This window comes from Oncorhynchus masou, chromosome 6 (genome assembly GCF_036934945.1).
Source record: "Oncorhynchus masou masou isolate Uvic2021 chromosome 6, UVic_Omas_1.1, whole genome shotgun sequence".
NCBI classification, from domain to species: Eukaryota; Metazoa; Chordata; class Actinopteri; order Salmoniformes; family Salmonidae; genus Oncorhynchus; species Oncorhynchus masou.
The window spans coordinates 47,577,764-47,597,811 of record NC_088217.1 but is presented as its reverse complement, the minus strand read 5'-3'; the positions used below and the strand labels follow the sequence as shown (position 1 = coordinate 47,597,811).

General features: G+C 41.8%; 1 protein-coding gene across 12 annotated transcripts in view; it reads left to right on the top strand.

The window, feature by feature from the left end:
* foxp1b (forkhead box P1b) overlaps positions 1–20,048 on the top strand; it is a 206,943-nt gene that overhangs the window by 75,521 nt on the left and 111,374 nt on the right. For 10 of the 12 annotated variants that reach the window (XM_064968881.1, XM_064968880.1, XM_064968874.1 and 7 more), the window contains exon 4: positions 15,697–15,763. The gene's annotated coding sequence lies outside the window, so the exon portion shown is untranslated. Of the gene's footprint in view, positions 1–5,870; positions 6,082–6,649; positions 6,669–15,696; positions 15,764–20,048 lie in introns of those variants that run through there. The other 2 variants (XM_064968875.1, XM_064968876.1) reach the window with 2 other exon arrangements.

The following is a 20,048-nucleotide window of genomic DNA, read 5'->3' as shown; positions in this document are numbered from 1 at the left end:
TCATTGTCCGGCACTTTGATTAATTGGTTATCTCCTCTTGACTATACATCTCCATGAAATATCTCTTTCCATCTGTCATTAAACTGCACATGGAAATTGGTTCTATATATGTAGTCATTTACTGCAGGGGGGAAACACCAGATCAGAAAAAGAATTGCCACCAGGATATACTGATAACCGTAGTATACCGTTATGACTGTGACCCAATATGGGGAATCATTGGGAAAGTTGCTCTTCTTTTATCTGTTGCAAATGACATTGAATATTTCTGTATGGTAATAGGATTGAGAGCTCATACATTTGTATGATCAGACTGAAGGAGCTGTGTGTTGCTGGTGCTAGTCCTGGCCTACACAGTGAATAGTGACCAGTCAGCCAGAGATTGGCTAGCCTGTCAAATAAAGATAATTTCTTCATCTAATCCCTGTAAATCTCTCACAGAAGAACTTTGTGAACGGAGAGCTGTTACTGGAGCGCGGCTTTACAGCTCGTGTCTCTTCCTTTATCTCTACATGTACACCTCAGTGAACAAAACAACCTGTTGTTTTCAATTGCTCTGGTCAATTCCGCCGACAGACATGTTTGGATTACAGCTTTCAAAGAGCAGTTTAAATTGGGACATTTTCTCCAAGGTTTCCATGGTAATTAGGTGATTGATTCTTTATTTGGTGGATGGTGGAGCATTGTCAGGGTAAACTTCTGCTATAGCAACACCACATAGTCATTAAGAAAAGCAAGTTAGACTGGGTTTTGAAAGCCATTTATACTTTGCCTTCCTAAAGGTTTTGAAGTTAATATCCCCATATTAAGCTATTGGGGAGCGGGGGGTGTCTTCAGTTTCCTCTTCAAAATTGCTGTTCATTCTTTTTATTGAATTATTAATTGTATGTGTTGAATTATTGACTGAAGTAAATTTCTGATTAAATTAATATTAACACTCTGAAATATTCATGATCAATGTTGAAAACGATGAACTTGCAGACCTATTAATATAATCATAAACGGACACTGGAAAGGAAAGTCACAAGTCAAGTGTGCAGGCACTGACTGACCTCATGGTGATTTGTGCATAGGTTTCCCTAGATCTTCCTCTAGGGTCAGTTCATATAGGATAGCTATGTTTAGTTGGCTGTCTGTGTGCTTCCTGTCTGACCAATGTCATGGGTGGGTGCAACTCAGGGCATCAGGTGATGACAGGTGGGGGGGACTTGATGACCCTTCGTCTGCATGTGATCTGTCACATCTCACCTGTCTGCAGCTGACTCCAGATCAGTCACAGGGTAGGAGAGGAAAGTTACAGCGATACAGTACTTTGAACCCCTTTCAACTCTCTGATTGGCAGGCAGAGGCCCAATGAGATCCATTATTCACTGTTCTTTTAACCATTCCCAACCACAGGTTGTCTGAGAATCCAACAAGCTAAAGTTAGAGTATATTTGGTTGAACAGTGTTGTTGTTGAAAACATAATTTAATTTTTGAATTTTTCCAAGTATTAGCAGTGAAATATATTTGAACCAATGGCTTAAGGAGAGTTTAATCTACTCTTTTGTCTGTTTTGATTCATCTGTAGTTATTTTTATAACTTATTCAGCAAATATATGATATATTCATGAAGTTCTTTACTTTGTTCTTAAAATTGTCCCATTGTACAAGTACAATATAGAAATCTGAAAAAAATAAACCATTACTGTAACACTAATGAAAAGCACCTTAAAATATGGTTACAATAATTATGTTTTAAATGTTAATGTCAGTTGAGAGCATAATAAAGACGACATGATAGACTCACTATTCAAAATCTGATAGCCAGGGAGAAGCAAATTATTTCAAATATTTGATATTTAAATTATTTTCAAATGAACAGAGACATGAGCAGAATGAAAGGCTAGTAGGTTCCCCTGGTGATACTCGGGGCGCCTTTGTTTCCTTGGTGTGTCTCCGGCTCATTAATGTTCAGAGCATGTGAGAGAACCAGCAGCACTGTACTCCATAACCCATGGCACTGTGCTGTGTGCTGTGTTGTGTGAGACTCCGGGCCCCATGCATACTTGCAGCACACAGAGAAATCCCCCAGCCATTTACAGTCCACTGGTTCATTCAGGAAGGGATGGCCGCCGAGCTGTCCTGATTAAAATGACAATAGTCTAATTAACTCGACCTCGGTGTCAGTGCACAAAACGGCTGCTGGCCCGCCACTTTCTGTCTGAAAAGCCTTTGTCTTCACGCCATCCAAAAATAAGAAGTTTTTCAGGCAAATGCCTCAACCCCCTTCGATGAGATTTACTAATGGCAATTATTTTTTATAAGCTAATTAAATCTATGCAGTTTCAATTTTTTTCTTCTGTGGAATCCCTGAGGGATTTGTCATTTGGGGGATAGTATTACAAGCACCTTCAAGCACTGTTAGTCGTTTTAAAATATTATATACAATTATAAAACGGTCTGTTTGTGCTCAACCTGATTTTATTTCAAACATGGTTAATTACACTCACTCTCCAGTGATCTCACTCTCTGAAGAAACAGAAGACAGTGTGCTTATCCCTCTGGTCCCCTCATCTTCTGCCCCCTAACTGCTAGCTTTGTGAACAGACAGACAGACCAGAGAAAGACAGGCCAGAGATGGAGGATTGAAGCAAATTAACCCATTTTATAGACAAGTTTAACATTTTAACCAGATAACAATTTCATATTTCATGCTCCACAACAGAGATATTTGAGAGAGGGATTTCGCTCTTGCCCTACAATCTGTTGCCATTATTTGATACTCTCATCTAAAGGAAGCGGGAATAGAAAGAGAGAAAAAACACAACAAAAAACTTTAATGACCGAACTGGAAACGTCTTTCTCTTCTATTATCCTTCTGCTGGTGATTAGGGTCTATAGGGAGATAATTTAGTTTTGAATTAATGAATCGAAAACTTCTCTCTTCTTCTGAAAGGAAGGGCAGATCTTTTGTGCCACTATCTGAAGACATCTTCCACCCTTGACAATGCACACTGAGAATTGGTTTTGTTTTAAGGTTGGAGTCCCCCCCTGCCTCCCCCTCCCGTCGCTTGTCAGTCTAGGGCTGATATGAGGGATCTCTCACTGAATCCAGTGTCAATGAGGTCTCCTCTCTCTCTCTCTCTGTCTCTTTATCTGTCTCTGTCTCTGTCTCTCTCTCTCTCTCTCTCTCTCTCTCTCGGTGCTCTCTCTCAGTGCTGGTGGAATCTGAACACTATGTGTGCATGCAGGTACAGGGGAAAACATCACAACATGTCCTCTGGGATGTGTGCTGAATGGACACGTAATAACACCCCCTTCCAATAACTACAGCACATAAAGGGAAAAATATACAAAGGTAAATACCTCACCCACTGGTCCTGATTGTCCATCTAACAAGGACTACCAGAAACTACTTTTTAAATATACTGAACAGAAATGTAATCGCAACCTGTAAAGTATTAGTCCCATCTAAAATGTGCAGTTTTGTCACAATAGAATACCACAGATGTCTTAAGCTTTGAGGGAGCATGCAATTGGCATGCTGACTGCAGGAATGTCTACCAGAGATGTTGCCAGATAATTTTATGTTCATTTCTCTACCATAAGCCGCTTCCAACGTTGCTTTAGAGAATTTGGCAGTACGTCCAACCAGCCTCACAACCGCAGACCACATGTAACCATGCCAGCCCAGGACCTCCACATCTGGCTTCTTTACCTGCAGGATCGTCTGAGACCAGCCACCTGGACAGCTGATGAAACCTAGGAGTATTTATTTCTGTAATAAAGCCCTTTTTTGTGGGGAAAAACAAATTCTGATTGGCTGAGTCTGGCTCCCCAGTGGGTGGGTCTATGCACTCCTAGGCCCACCCATGGCTGCACCCCTGCTCAGTCATGTGAAATCCATAAATTAGGGCCTAATGAATGTATTTCAATTGACAATTTCCTTCTAACTCAGTACAATCTTTGAAATTGGTGCATGTTGCGTTTATATTTTTGTTCAGTATATAATTATAAACTGGGTGGTTCGAGCCCTGAATGCTGAATGACTGACAGCCGTGGTATATCAGACTGTATACCACGGGTAGGACAAAATGTTCAGTTTTACTTCTCTAATTACGTTGGTAACCAGTTTATAACAGCAATAAAGCACTTCTGGAGTTTGTGGTATATGGCCAATATACCATGGCTAAGGGCTGTGTCCAGGCACTCCGCGTTGAGTTGTGTCTAAGAACAGCCCTTAGTCGTGGTATATTGGCCATATACCTCATCCCCTCGGGCCTTATTGCTTAAATGAAATGCACAGGTTTTTAATTTACTATGGAAAACACAGGGGCCACATGTATCATTTGACATTTAACAGCCCAGAGAGACATCTCTTTTGAAATGAATGGAAGTGAAGTGTGGACTAGCCACCATTTGGTGCTGTGTAGAACAAGTGGTGGCCAGAGAGCACATATTTAACTGTCCTTGTGGAAGTTCACATCTGGTGTGTGGAGCTGGGCGACTCAACGGCAGGGCAGTCCCTCCCCCGACGCCACTCTCACATTTCATCATCTGTTCTCCAGCGCCGGGGAGCTCCGGCATAAGTTGGCTGCTCTGGATCCATCTGTTGTTATTATTTTCCACTGATAATTGGCTTGAACAATGGAATGCCTGTGTCTCCCTGCCTTTGAAACCATACACCCTGTTTATTTTCCAGACGTCTCATTTCTGCTCTCTCCTTCTTTCTCTCTCTCTCTCTCTCTCTCTCTCTCTCTCTCTCTCTCTCTCTCTCTCTCTCTCTCTCTCTCTCTCTCTCTCTCTCTCTCTCTCTCTCTCTCTCCCCCGCTTACTCCCTCCCTAGCCCGGTGTCTGCACCCCCTCTTCCTTGATTTCTGCTTCTTCCCCTTCTACGTTTGAGAGGGGCTTGCATGAAAATGACATCTTTGACTGGGCGCATCAGTATGTGTCACTCAGCATCTAAAGCTGGGCTCCAGATTTTCTTCGGGGCTCGGCTCCCATTCTCTTTGGTTCACTTGAAGTTTTAGTCATGAAGCCTGGCAGATTCAGGCAGACACTCCAGGAGTCTCGCTCCGTTGTGAGTTTCTGCATTTATATCCCGAGAGAGGGGGATAGAGAGACCGAGAGTAAGAGGGAGGAAGAGAGAGAGGGAGAGCAAGAAAGAGAGGGTCTGTAGACTGTAGGAGCTGGACATTTGCAGCTATTCTAAATCACTTTGGGGTTTTTTCCTGGCTCTGAAGACCTAGCCTGTATTTCCTATACATCCACTAGGATGTGTCCATAGGGGTGCAGCAGGGAGAAAAGAGGAGGATGAATAAAAGCAGTAACAGTATGATACTTTTACTGGACATAATTGAAAGGAATATTCAAGCCCCAAAGTGACCTACCTTAACTACACTATATGGTTTTAGTTAGTGGATATATCTTTTTGAATTTTCTATAGATTATATACTATGTAACGCTTGCTTACACAAGTTAAGTGGGTAGCTGAAATGTATATTTTAAAAGTTTAAGATTAGGCATTTGTTATTGATGTATTAAAAACAGACTGATACAATTTGTTTCTATTGGAAAATAATCCTACAGCATTATACTATAGTCATGTATTTGCATGTGCCTTTTGTCTTTACAATAAACTTTGAGCCCTCAGCATTAAGGACAAACTCAGTCATTTTTGTTTCTGGACTGGTAGTGTGGCCGTTCTGGAGTTTGTTAATTTGTTCGGCTTGCGGAGGACAGGTAGGGTTCTCAGCAGGCGCCTGCTCCTCTCTGCCTGGTCAATGCCAGTCCTTCATTTGCTGAGTGTTTGTGTTTATGCAAAAGGGCCTCTTCCTGCATATTTAATCTAGAGCAAGGCACTGGCTTTTGTTGTGTTTAGACCACATACCTCCAGTCCCTCTGAGCACTGCAGTCAGGACTCCCTTCAGCTCTCTCACACTACAACTACTTCTACTACTTCTACTGCTACTAGCTACTACTAACACTGACAGGCTTTTCTTCTGTTTGAGAAGTGGATTGTAGACGTCTTGTTAAACCTGGGGGAACCTACATTAATGTTTCATTAATGTAATGAAACTCAGGCTCACGGTTCATGGGTAAGTCAGTAAAGATTTTCATTGAGTATTTTCTCATCTTCTCTCATCTTGTATGGGTTCATGTTGGGTGTGGTGTATGCGGTAAGTGTGTTCTGTAAGTGTTGTACAGAACTGTGCCGTAGGTAGAGAGATATGCGTTCCCCTGAAGAGCTGAAGTTATTTTGGAGGTCCAGGGTTTTAGAATGAAGGCGACCTTCAGACAGACTTCAGGGCTGCCTGGCCGGTGGTCCACTAGTGCTTGCATAGAAGAGGCTGGCATTGTGTGATCTTCACTCCTGTTCTTTAGTTCAGTAGGGTCGAGCTGTGTGATTAGTAAAGTCGTGAATGTGCTGCTCTGACGGGTTCCTCTCACCTTCTCTTCCTCCGTCCGTCTTTGTCCGGGGAAATGAAATCTGCGGTTATTGATATTAATAGCACACAGGATCTGTGGCGGGTGAATGGAGGAGCAGGGCACCGAGACTTGGGAGTGGAAACGTGATATCGCAGGAGAGAATTGACAGTCCTTCTGTTTGAAAGGGTGGAAAGGAATTGGCCGTAGAAATAGCATTGCATAATCTGGCTGAGGTTAGCCCCTTTGTGCTGTCAATGTGAGTAGGTTACATATATCCGTCTCCACCGTTGTATTTTTGTGTGCTCGGAGTGAGACTGAGCAACTTCATGATTCCAACTCTCTCTTTCTCCCTGTCTGCCTCTCGCTGTCCCAGCTACAACTTCTCAATTGTAGGAGAAACCATATGAAAAAATGATTTTTTTTTCTGTTTTCTGTTTGCTTCCTGGATCAGTAGATTAGAATTTGTGGAGAGCCAGAGTGAAGTTATTTGGGTATCCAGAGGAAGGGAATGCTCTATTCAAAGAGCTCTGTTAACATTTAAATAGTGTAAAGAAATGCGCTGCCTTGTTTGTTCTGGGTTAGGAGTGAAATTCCACTTCCTTGGTATTAAAGCGGCAAAGCTCTTTCTGTGTACTCTGTGTTTTGTTCTTAGCTCAGCAAAACGTGAGGGCAGGTCCAAAGAATCTCTGGGATCAGACAGGCTGACATTCAGCAGGCTGCACTGTTGCCTTTTCAGCTTACAGGGAACAAAAACCTCTAAAAGGGCTTGAGGGAAGTTGGGTTTAATTGGTGGGTTTTGAGCTTGTTTGCATGTCAGAAAGTGCTGTTGTTTACAGTCTATGTGAGTGTGCAATATAATGCCACAATCCTTGCCAATTGCATTGAGAGAGAAAATATGCTTGATTCATTGAATCAGTCTGTCTTAATAAAGCATGAAAGAAATGAAGACAAAAATACTATTCAGTCAGCCCTTTAGTGAATCACAGCTGTAAATAGCTGCATTTGTTTCAGAATGAGTCATGCCTTATATCAGGGGTTCCCAAACTTTTTCACTCAGCCCCCCCTTTTCAGCATTGGGGAACACATGGGCACATGCACTGTTCATGACACAAACTGTTCACATCCCTCTTGTTGGCTGAGAGAACATTTTAAATGTTTAAGCTAATTTCATGCAATTCTACACATTTTGTCATGGTGTGCAGAGAACATTTTGCCATGTCTAATGTGTATTCATGTGATATTTGAGTGACTCAAACATTACTACAAAATCTATGGACAAAATAACCTAGCTAATAAATGTTAGCTGACAATACAGTGCATTCGGAAGGTATTCAGACCACTTGACTTTTTCCACATTTTGTTATGTTACAGCCTTATTCTAAAATGGATGCCAGAAATAAAAATCCGCATTAGTCTACACAATACCGCATAATAACAAAGCAAAAACAGGGTTTTAGATTTTTTTTCAAATGTATTAAAAACATTTTTTTAATACCTTATTTACATAAGTATTCAGACCCTTTGCTATGATCCTCGAAATTGATCTCAGGTGCTTCCTGTTTCCATTGACCATTCTTGAGATTTGAGATTTGGAAAGACACATGCCTGTCTATGTAAGGTTCCACAGTTGACTGTGCAGCAAAAACCAAGCCATGAGGTCGAAGGAATTGTCCGTAGAGCTCAGAGTCAGGGTTTTGTCAAGGCACAGATCTGGGGAAGGGTACCAAAACATTTCTGCAGCATTTCTGCACAGGGGCCTCCATCATTCTTAAATGGAAGAAGTTTGAAAATCACCAAGACTCTTCCGAGAGCTGGCCGCGGGGCCAAACTGAGCAATCGGTGGAAAAGAGCCTTGGTCAGGTAGGTGACCCATAACCCGGCGGTCACTCTGACAGAGCTGCAGAATTCCTCTGTGGTGATGGGAGAACCTTCCAGAAGGACAACCATCTCTGCAGCACTCCACCAATCAGGCCTTTATGGTTGAGTGGCCAGACGGAGGCCACTCTTCAGTAAAAGGCACAAGACAGCGCGCTTGTAAGATGGAACACTTTGGCTTGAATGCCAAGCGTCATTTCTGGAGGAAACCTTGCACCATCCCTAGGGTGAAGCATGGTGGTGGCAACATCATGCTGTGGGATTGTTTTTCAGCGGCAGGGACTGGGAGTCTAGTCAGAATTGGGGGAAAGATGATGGAGCAAAGTACAGAGAGCCTTGATGATAACCTGCTCCAGAGCGCTTAGTACCTCAGACTGGGGACCAAGGTTCACCTTCCAACAGGACAACAACACTAAGCACACAGCGCAGGAGTGGCTTCGGGACAAGTCTCTGAATGTCTTTGTGGCCCAGCCAGAGCCCGACTTGAACCCGATCAAACATCTCTGGAGAGAACTGAAAATAGCTGTTCAGCGACACTCCCCATCCAACCTGACAGCGCTTTGGAGGATATGCAGAGGAGAATGGTGTCATGCCTGCTTCCGCTTTCCCTCCCTGGCATTTGAGGGTGCTAGGCTGCCCAGCACTACGCACTCCTGCCACCATCATTATGCACACCTGCTCCCCTCGTCACGAGCATCAGCGATTCATTGCACTAACCTGGACTCAATCACCTGTGTTATTTCCTCCCTTATATCTGTCTGTTCCCCAACTCTGTTCCCCGCTTCAGCATTAATTTGTCATTTTGTTACCCAGTTCTGATGCTATTCCTGTCCTCTTCCATGTCTGTGCTGTATTAAATATTCACTCTCTGTACCTGCTTCTCATCTCCAGCGTTGGCTCTTACAGAATGCTGAAGCCATCAAATGAAGCATTGGGGAGTGCTGGCTTTTTGGTCTTGGTGGTGACACCGATGGAACCAGGGTGGTGCCTCAGCTGGTTCATCAGGCTTCCACACCCCAGCTGGCTCGAGAGGTTTCCTTGCCCCGTTTGTCTCGGCAGGCTCTCATCACACGTCATGCTTCAGACGGATCGTCAGGCTCCCACATCTCAGCCAGTTTGCCAGGCTCCCACGTCCCAGCGGGATCATCAAGCTTCACGTCTCAACCGGAACGTCAGGCTCCCACGCCTCAGCCGCTTCGCCAGGCTTCTACACCCCAGCTGGCTTGTCCAGCGCCCATGCCTCGGCCGGCCCGTCAGGCTCGCCCAGGTGGGTCGCCGGGTGGCGCCCCTAGAGGGGGGCTTCTGTCACGCTTGCTCCCGCTTTCCCTCCCTGGCGCTCGAGGGCGCCAGGCTGCCTAGGACTACGCACTCCTGCCACCATCATTACACACACCTGCTCCCCTCGTCACGCGCGTCAGCGATTCATTGCACTCACCTGGACTCAAATCACATGTTATTTCCTCCCCTGTAGCTGTCTGTTCCCCGCTTCAGCATTCATTTGTCATTTTGTTACCCAGTTCTGATGCTGTTCCTGTCCTGTTCCATGTCTGTGCTGTATTAAATTTTCACTCTCTGTACCTGCTTCTCATCTCCAGCGTCGGTTCATACAAATGTGAGAAACTCCCCAAATACAGGTACCAAGCTTATAGCGTCCATCCCAAGAAGACTCGAGGCTGTAATCACCGACAAAGGTGCTTCTACAAAGTACTGAGTAAAGGGTCTGAATACTGAATGTTATTTGTCAGTTTTTTATTTGTAATACATTTGCAAGCATTTCAAAAAAACAGTTTTGTTTTGTCATTATGGGGCATTGTGTGTAGATTGATTGGGGAGGAAAACGATCCATTTTAGAATAAAGCTGAAACGTAACAAAATGTGGAAAAAGTCAAGGGGTCTTAATACTTTCAGAATGCACTGTAGCTTTCGAAGGTCTGCAATGACTGACATGGCAAGAGGAAAACTGATGATGCACTACCCAATTTCGAAATGACACCTTGTGCATTTTACTATTCAGAGCACATACAGTGGCTCTTTGGGTATGCAAAAAAAAAATGAAAAATTGTAGTATGCGACAACCGAGTATACTTTAAATGTCCTGATGTCATATTCATTTTGGCTTTGACAACAGCTGATCAGTTACATATGGGGATGCGCTACCGAAATCAATGAATAGCGATAAAGAATGCAATCGCACATGACACATTGTCAGTGTGTGAAAATAGAATAAGTTATAGTATGTGAATTTTCAAAACTTGAGTTTGGTTTAAATGCCAGGATGTTATAATCATTTGAGCTTTTCATCTATTAAAATTTGATGCTCAGTTTTCCGCAATGTGTTGGAAAAGGTGGGATGGCTACAAGTGACAGGCCCTAGTTCTCTTCAAGTAGCCAAAGAACAAAACTAGGCTACTTAATTGGGAAGATTCCGAATAGCGAAGCTTCTGCAGTGGTGTTCAAATGTAGTTTTTGTTCCCCTTTAAAATGATCACGAATATTGCATCGTAGGCTACATCTTTGAAAACAGAAGTCTATTATTATTATTATTATTATTATTTGTTTTAGTGAATTTCTGATTTTTAATTGAAATTGTTTCTTGGCCTTTGTCAGAGCTTTTAAAAGAAATAGTTGATTTCTGAATGTGTCTGCAACGGGGAATTGGGATGTGGCTGCGTTATTGATGTCATGTTAATCAGGCCTTTTGATTTGAACACATGGATTGTTTTAGTTTTGAAAGCGAGACTAACTATTTAATATATGGATCAAGCCTTAGCAGTCGTTCTGATCTCGTTCCCAATGATCAATGCTTTACTTTATTATGTTGTGGTTCTGAATTTACGATGCACCCGTCTGTCCATGTTTGTTTTTTGTGCAATAGCCTTTAGATTTGTACTAGGCTATGTGATTGAATTTATATATATATGTTACAGTACTTTGGCTTCACTAACAAAATATGTTGAAATGGATCCAAATGACCTGTTTCTGTCTTCAGTCCTTTTTAATTAGGGTAGATGGGCTATATGGGCTAGGGTATAGGTCGAATGTGATAGTCTGCCTATTACCAGCCTGAGTAGGCCTATAACTCTATTAGGTTGAATGTGGTAGTCTACCTATAACCAGCCTGAGTAGACCTACTTTATCAGAGTTTAGAGAAAGTAATCGAATTGGAAATAAGCTGTTATCAGGCTGGTTCATTAATGCGATGCATGTCTGTTGAATTTGGAAAGATCCACCCGCACTCGGCCAGTCAGGAGCCGCTACTGCGTTGCGGCCGTGGCATACTGCATACTTTTTACTAAACGGTATGTGCTAAATAGTACGCTAGTGTGGGTATTTGGACACAGCCAGTGACTAGGAAAATCTTCGGTACACACACCCTAAAAACAAACACTAATGTCCTGAATATAGATATCACTAACTCTGCACTGCCTATCCTGTTGGACACCCTCTTACTATCCTTCCTAAGCTGTTTATATACAGTGCCTTGCGAAAGTATTTGGCCCCCTTGAAATTTGCAACCTTTTGCCACATTTCAGGCTTCAAACATAAAGATATAAAACTGTATTTCTTTGTGATGAATCAACAACAAGTGGGACACAATCATGAAGTGTAACGACATTTATTGGATATTTCAAACTTTTTTAACAAATCAAAAACTGAAAAATTGGGCGTGCAAAATTATTCAGCCCCTTTACTTTCAGTGCAGCAAACTCTCCAGAAGTTCAGTGAGGATCTCTGAATGATCCAATGTTGACCTAAATGACTAATGATGATAAATACAATCCACCTGTGTGCAATCAAGTCGCCGTATAAATGCACCTGCACTGTGATAGTCTCAGAGGTCCGTTAAAAGCGCAGAGAGCATCATGAAGAACAAGGAACACACCAGGCAGGTCCGAGATACTGTTGTGAAGAAGTTTAAAGCCGGATTTGGATACAAAAAGATTTCCCAAGCTTTAAACATCCCAAGGAGCACTGTGCAAGCGATAATATTGAAATGGAAGGAGTATCAGACCACTGCAAATCTACCTTAGACCTGGCCGTCCCTCTAAACTTTTAGCTCATACAAGGAGAAGACTGATCAGAGATGCAGCCAAGAGGCCCATGATCACTCTGGATGAACTGCAGAGATCTACAGCTGAGGTGGGAGACTCTGTCCATAGGACAACAATCAGTCGTATATTGCACAAATCTGGCCTTTATGGAAGAGTGGCAAGAAGAAAGCCATTTCTTAAAGATATCCATAAAAAGTGTCGTTTAAAGTTTGCCACAAGCCACCTGGGAGACGCACCAAACATGTGGAAGAAGGTGCTCTGGTCAGATGAAACCAAAATTGAACTTTTTGGCAACATTGCAAAATGTTATGTTTGGCGTAAAAGCAACACAGCTCATCACCCTGAACATACCATCTCCACTGTCAAACATGGTGGTGGCAGCATCATGGTTTGGGCCTGCTTTTCTTCAGCAGGGACAGGGAAGATGATTAAAATTGATGGGAGGGTGGATGGAGCCAAATACAGGACCATTCTGGAAGAAAACCTGATGGAGTCTGCAAAAGACCTGAGACTGGGACAGAAATTTGTCTTCCAACAAGACAATGATCCAAAACACAAAGCAAAATCTACAATCGAATGGTTCAAAAATAAACATATCCAGGTGTTAGAATGGCCCAATTTTTGGCCCAATTTTTCAGTTTTTGATTTGTTAAAAAAGTTTGAAATATCCAATAAATATCGTTCCACTTCATGATTGTGTCCCACTTGTTGTTGATTCTTCACAATCAAATACAGTTTTGCATCTTTATGTTTGAAGCCTGAAATGTGGCAAAAGGTTGCAAAGTTCAAGGGGGCCGAATACTTTCGCAAGGCACTGTACATCCACCACCCATTTACAGAGACCACTGTTAAACCAATCCAATGCTACGTTTTGTTTTCACATAATGGTGTTTAGTTCATGGTATGATAAATCGACCAATCTGTGTAGAATGATGCAGCTAGCGTCACTAAGTGATCGAAACGTGCTGGCTAGGCTGAAAGGACAGCGAGTGAGGAAACTCTGGCATGTGCTATTGACAGACAGCCATCGAGTTGGGCATCCATTAATATGGTAATGACGTGTGAAAGTTCATTAACGACCCGCCACGGAAGTAGCCACAAAAGTAGCCACAAATATCTTATTAAGCATGCTCAGAGTAATTAATGGAATAACTTTACTTTGTGGTAAATATTCATGGCCTTCTTTTCTGTCAGAATGGTGTGAAGAGAGTAGAGAGCTTGTCCATTAGAAGGGCTGAAGAGCCGTCCAGAGTGGATGTGGGGCCTTTTGTTCGGATTGGGTGCGTTTCAGTGGAGGGGTATTAATTCATATTTTGAACATGCGATCCTGCAACAAAGCCAGAGGCAGCATTGATAACATACCTAGAACATGAGAGCATATTATAGAGCATATTTTGAAGCAGTGACCTCTCGCTAAGGGGTTCCACTTCACAGTTCTGTCTTTGTTCACATTCAAAAACATAGTCACACCACTCAAATAGTCTGAACCAAGAAAAAAACATTCCAATGAGATGAAATACTGTGTATGTATGCATACATCACAATCAAGTACAAGAATGTCCATGTAGTTGAACATAAAGATGATGCTGATTTGTTGCTACAGCAAACTACATTTAACACAACATACGCTGTAGGAACAGAATTGGCACGTGCTTTTAAATCATAGCAGTCTTTCTGTGTCTGTATCTCTGTCTTTCCAACAGACATGATAAGTCTTAGAACTCCCACGATGAACACTTTTGTTGTCCTTCTGTTTCTCCTCCCCACAACATACATGTACCGAGCTGTCCGTTCAACACTTTGGCAGCAAGCGTTTTAAGATGCACCTCCACTTTCCTTTGTCTTAGGAAGTTGTTGCGTTTTGATTCATGTTCTTAGCCGAGCCCTCTCGCTGAGCGGTAACATAACCCACCTGGGTGGGTAATCATCTCAACCAGGAGTTATTCTGTTCCTTCAAATCTCAATGGTGGAGTGTGTGATGGGCTCCACAAACCCAACTGGGCAGAGCAGCATGCGCTTGTTTATCCACACCCTCAGCTCTCGGCACCCCCACCGCTCTAAACGCTACTATTACAGCCGCGTGCAGTTTTAAATTGACACAATTATCTATTTAAGTGTTACAAGATGTGCATTATATTGCGGAGAAGGAGGGGGGGGAAAAAGCACTGACACAGTTGCTATCGGAGTTATGTTTCCTTTTTTTCTCTCCAATACACATTTTCTATCATTAAAGTGATGGCACATTTATCTAAATGGATGTTATGCATTGGGTAAACTCATTTAGTTCCCTGGGCCTTTTCAGGTGATAGGGATTAATGATGTTTAGTAGTTTGAAACTGAAAATATCTGTCATTTGTCACCACTTGCCATTGATTTACGATGTCATTGATGATATGTTAATTGGAGTGTAACGAATCAGAATAGTAAGAGAGTTGTATAAGAATAGTTCATTTTTTAGATAAACACTTTAGACCTGCACAAACGCCTGGCCACAGCTTTGACTGCCAAATGTGAACTTCACAAAAGAACAGTGTCAGAGAGTTGGACTTTTTTTCATATTTGGATATGCTTTAATGCTTTTATTCAAATGCTTCTGAGATATTGCCCATAGTCACTTTTCAGTTTACCATAAAAATACGATTGTATTTCTTTTTTGGGGGGGTTGAGTGCTCAGTATAGAGTGCACAGTGCATGCTGAACAGCTCGTGCGCTCCAGAATGTTCTATTATTCCAGTAAGCATAAGGCAGGTTGTGCTCTTCCACCAGGTGGAGTCATCTTTGACAACGGCAAGGAATAAAAAATAAATAAAAATGGTCTTGCAAATAAATGGTTCATTTTCATTTAACAGCCTCATTGTTCGCTTTATTGTCCTCCACAGCTACAGTATAGTAAACGACTGTACTTACGGTATCCACCAGATGGAAATGTACAGATGCGGCAGACAATGAGCCTAGGATGGCTATGTGTGACTTGTAGCCTTCTGTTTGATGCTGATGGTTACACAGAAGGTAGACTCTATAGATTTGCAACCACTCTGAGAAGAGTCTGAAGATTTGTGACACCATTAAAAGGAAAGACAAACAAAAACAGCTGGATGGAAAGACAAAACATTCGACTTCTTTATAATTACCAAGGAAAAGTGTTATACCTGTTATTTGTGTAATTGTGATCAATCCTGATCATTAGCAATAGAAACAGTTGAGTGGCCTCATACAGCAAACTGTACTAATAAACATTGATTTTGTCTGTTTATTTTTCAGCCATTTTATTTGTGGGGATTGCTGATGACAAATGCAGTAGTTAGTGGCAGTGATTATTCAATAACAACCTCTAATTCCCATGTCCTCTTTCTTCAGGGCACGGAGGCTGAAGTCACTAAGCTGGAACTGAAGATTGCTTTAAACAAGCAAGTCCTTCTAGAAGGTAAACACACAATTATTCATTAGATTCCAAACTCAATGTTGAGGGTGAATGTTTTATCAGATTGGCTTAATAAATAACCTGCTGCAGTCTGGTTGCCTTGTTTGTACATTTGGTGAAACAAAAACCTTGCTCTGAAGGTTCACTGTCAAACATTTGAAAATCTACATGGTGACTAAGTGTTGACATCTCTCATCACGATCATGCTACGATGTATCTATGCATGACTTATTTTAGTTGATGTTATACCGTACAGTTTGTTATGTAAGCAGAAGATGAGGTCTGTAGTGTGTAGTAGACTTGTAGAGCGATCAGATATACATACGGTATATCTTAGAGTGCAAATACAGGTAGGTACATATCTGAGTCGTTCATGTTTATGGACTCACCAAAGGGCATTTGACTGAAAAGCTATTGGCTAGTTATTGGCATGGAATTTCTATGTTTCCCCTCAGTACTGTCTCTCAGTCATGATATAGTATATCACAGTTCCTTGTGAGAAAGAGTAGATTAATACATGGTTACATATCTACTGATTATTTAGCCAGGTGACCTTGTGTACCTTTTGAAAGATTCCCTTTCATGGATCTCTTGGTGGATCAGTGTGTAAGTCGCTCTGGATAAGAGCGTCTGCTAAATGACTTAAATGTAAATGTAAATGTGTGTGCTCCTCACAACCCTGTCCATATCTCAACGTGTTGTGGCCCCAGGATGTGAGCAGGGAGGCTGGAGTGATCCAGTGGGGCGAGGATGGGGATGTTAACACATCAGGAGCTCTGGGCTTCAGAGGAGCAGCGTGTCTGTGTTCTGTGTCTCACCGCTCAACAGACAGCGATGGGTTTTACCATCCCAGCCCTTCAGCTCACAGCTAAAAGGGAGGGGCACAAACCCAGGTTTAGTCCTATAGACTGTTAACAAGGAGATGCCAGCCTACTTGCATAATATTATGTTGTGGCTAACCGCCATAGGCCAACACTACATAGAATTCAGTGGTCTTAACTGTAAATCCCACAGTGTGTAAAGTTGTGACAATCAGCTTGAAGTCTTATTGTATTTGTGGAAATTGAGAGACAACTAAATTATTTGGAAGGGAAATAGGTTCACCAACAATCGAATATGTTCCTGTGGTAAGTTCAGATGGACTCCACATGTATAGAGTCAATTTCACACCTTAAGTATTGAATGAATAATAAAACATATGATAAAAACTTTCACTACGGCTGGCAGTGACTAGCTACAGGCATGCAGTCTTGCATTTCTTTCTTTTTGGCTAGCTATTCAGCCAGCCAACGAAGCTAACATACCGCAGAATTGTCACGGGTCAATAATGAACAGATATTGGAAGCGTATCTATCTAATACATTTCATGACAAACCATGTAACTAGATAGGTAAACATATTAGTTAAATGGGTAGAAATAGAATAGAAAAAAAGCTACCCTCCCTTTCTATCCTGCTCAGTGATTGGGTTAGGATGAACCGTCACTCCAAAACTGGTGGACCAATGGAGATGCATTATGTACACCTCCCTCTAAACCCCACCTTCACAATTTTTTGGGGTGCCAAAAGCGTAAGCAAAGAAACAGAAGACGAAAGCAAAGATCAGAGTAACCTAACCAAATGTTGTAACTGCAGGCAAGAGCGTAGGCTAAATGGATTCGATAGGGTTGGTTGTTGGAAAAGTTTTGCTCACACTTTAATTTTTTTTGCTTTTGATATCATTCTTTATATTTACAATTCAAAAATGTTTCAATTATTTTGTTTGATCTCAAAATCCATTATTTCACGTATCCACGAAAATATCATTTTTACATTTGAAACTTTCTTTTTCATCGTTACGATTTATTTGACTTTGAATTCAATTCTAAAGGCATGAAATTGACCCCATACACATGACATAACTCTTTAATTTTTGTATTTAAATAAGGTTGTGCGTTTCTCACGATTAGAGGAGGAAGTTAGTGTTGTGTTTGCCATGCCTCCTCCCAGAGGAGACTGGTGGGAGGAGCTATAGGAAGACAGGCTCACTGAAAGACTGGAATTTAATTAACGGAACAGTATCAAACACATCAAACATTTGGAAACGACATGTTTGACTCCATTGATTCCACTCCAGCCATTGCAATGAGCCCGTCCTCCTATATCTCCTCCCACCAGCCTCCTCTGCTATCACCCCAGTGTGCTAAACAGCCATATAACCCTATTTGATCGAGTACGCCAATCACTTCTCCATTTGGAAAGAGATCCTTGGACCAAAAGGTTATTTATCTTGACTGCATTCTCTGCTCAGTGTTCTGAAGCAGGTCCTCTCCAGGCCCACAGCACAACTGCTTTCTCCAGATGTAAGATCAGGACTGAAATCTTTCAAATGATTTAGTAATTCATGTTAATGTGCCAAAACCAGCCTAATTATTGACACAACTTTCCAATGCGATTTTGTGGCAGTTTATAGGATTAACATGCTTCAGTCTTTAAAGCCGTTTTGAAGTGCAATGTTATTGAAAACGGAAAAGATACTCTTAATATTTTGGGATTGAGAAACTGTGTGTGTGTGTGTGTGTCAGTGCTCATGTATGTAGGTCTGCACATGCTTATCATTTCTTTATTCGTTTAAGGATTAGGAATCAAAAGCAGTCTGACAAAGGAGTTGATAACAGTAAGGATGACTCTTGACCAGATAGTTCAGTTATCACTATGCTGAATGGTGTTCAGGTTCAGAGCATGCAGGTCTTAGTTTCTCTGCCTATTTCCACGTGTTGGTGGTGCTGAAGTCAACAGACGACGATGCTCTATTACAAGATGAAGTTCTCCCACAGAAGATCTGTGTATGTTTCTGTTTCGATGCCTTTTTGAAATGTTCTTGATTCTGTTTGAGCTTCATTTGAAGAACATGTCATTACAAACAGTTGGCTGCTTACATTACCCGCCACGCTGCTGTGGTTTTGAACGCTTCTGAAGATCAAGTTACTTTTCTAATCTGCTGCTTTTTATAGGAGTATTATTAGGAAAAAACAAGACAATTCATGAGTCCTACCAAAGAAAGGTCGCATGTGGAATGTTGCATGTTGGGAAGAAGACAGCTCATGTAGTAGTTCTCTTGACTGTATGTATAAAAAGTCATTTAATTTCTTTATATCAGCATCAAGCTGAAAAAATTGCCATGTATTATAGGGTTGGCAAGCTTCTAATTCTGTGGCATTTACAGCTGGCTGTGTTTCCATGCATTTATAACACTTTGATTCTTAAGAGTTCCTTTAATCGCTTTTGCCCTGCTCCGAACATAATAAACAACTTGCTGTTGCTAAAGTGCCACATGGGGGAGATTGCTAACAAGAAAGTTAAACGTTTCTGCCACAAGCAGTTTTGTCACTGTGTTTTTCATGCTCTCTAACTACAGTAATCTACTCTCTCAGTGCGTGGCTGCAGTACAGTAGTTAAAAGCGGCGACAGGCAAAATAGCTGCGAGGCTTCTCTAGTCGACTGTCTAGTTGTATGAAAGTGAATTGTTGTCATTGATGGGTCGAAAAAACATTACAATGGAGACCAACATAAAAAAGCAACACTGGGTTTTATTTTGACCTGTGTATCTAGATGACAGGATATCCCAGAGCCTACTAAACACCCACCTGCCCTCTGTCTTCTCTCTATGCCCAGTCACAGCACAGCAGCTCTTATCAGAATGGACTCTGGGAGATATCCGAGCTCATTTTTGTCCGGCTAAACGGGTTGCACTGGTAAATGTATGCTGTATTCAGAATACAGCATGTCATAGTGAATAGAGCCATATTATTTTCTCTTGCGTCTCCTGCACTTGTACTTCTTGTAAAGTAGAAAGAATTGTACTGATCGTGTTATCTTAGATGTGTTATCTTGAAGCTACTTAAAAATAAATACCTTTTTAGGGGGAAATGTTTGGCAAGTTTCGATCTATTTTTCTATCAGCAGCACACAGACATACTAGTTTCTTTTAGTGGTTTGGGACATATTGATGTATAAAATCGGCTCTTTCTGGGAGATTGAAGACCTTTTATGATGTCAGGCTGCTATCAGGTGCAGACGTGTAACGTGACAGAGTCTCCGTGTGAGATCAACTGCGGCGACAGTAGTAGGCAAATTCTACCCGCAGATGAGTGGTTTTACAGGGAAACGAAAAGAAAATCACAAAAGTGAGTGTAAAATCTCCAGACTTTGGCCTGCTCCTTCCACCTCGAAAAATGTGAAATTGAATGAATCAGTTTGATTGATTTGAAGTCTTAAATATTCAGACAAATTATTACCTATAACTTTTT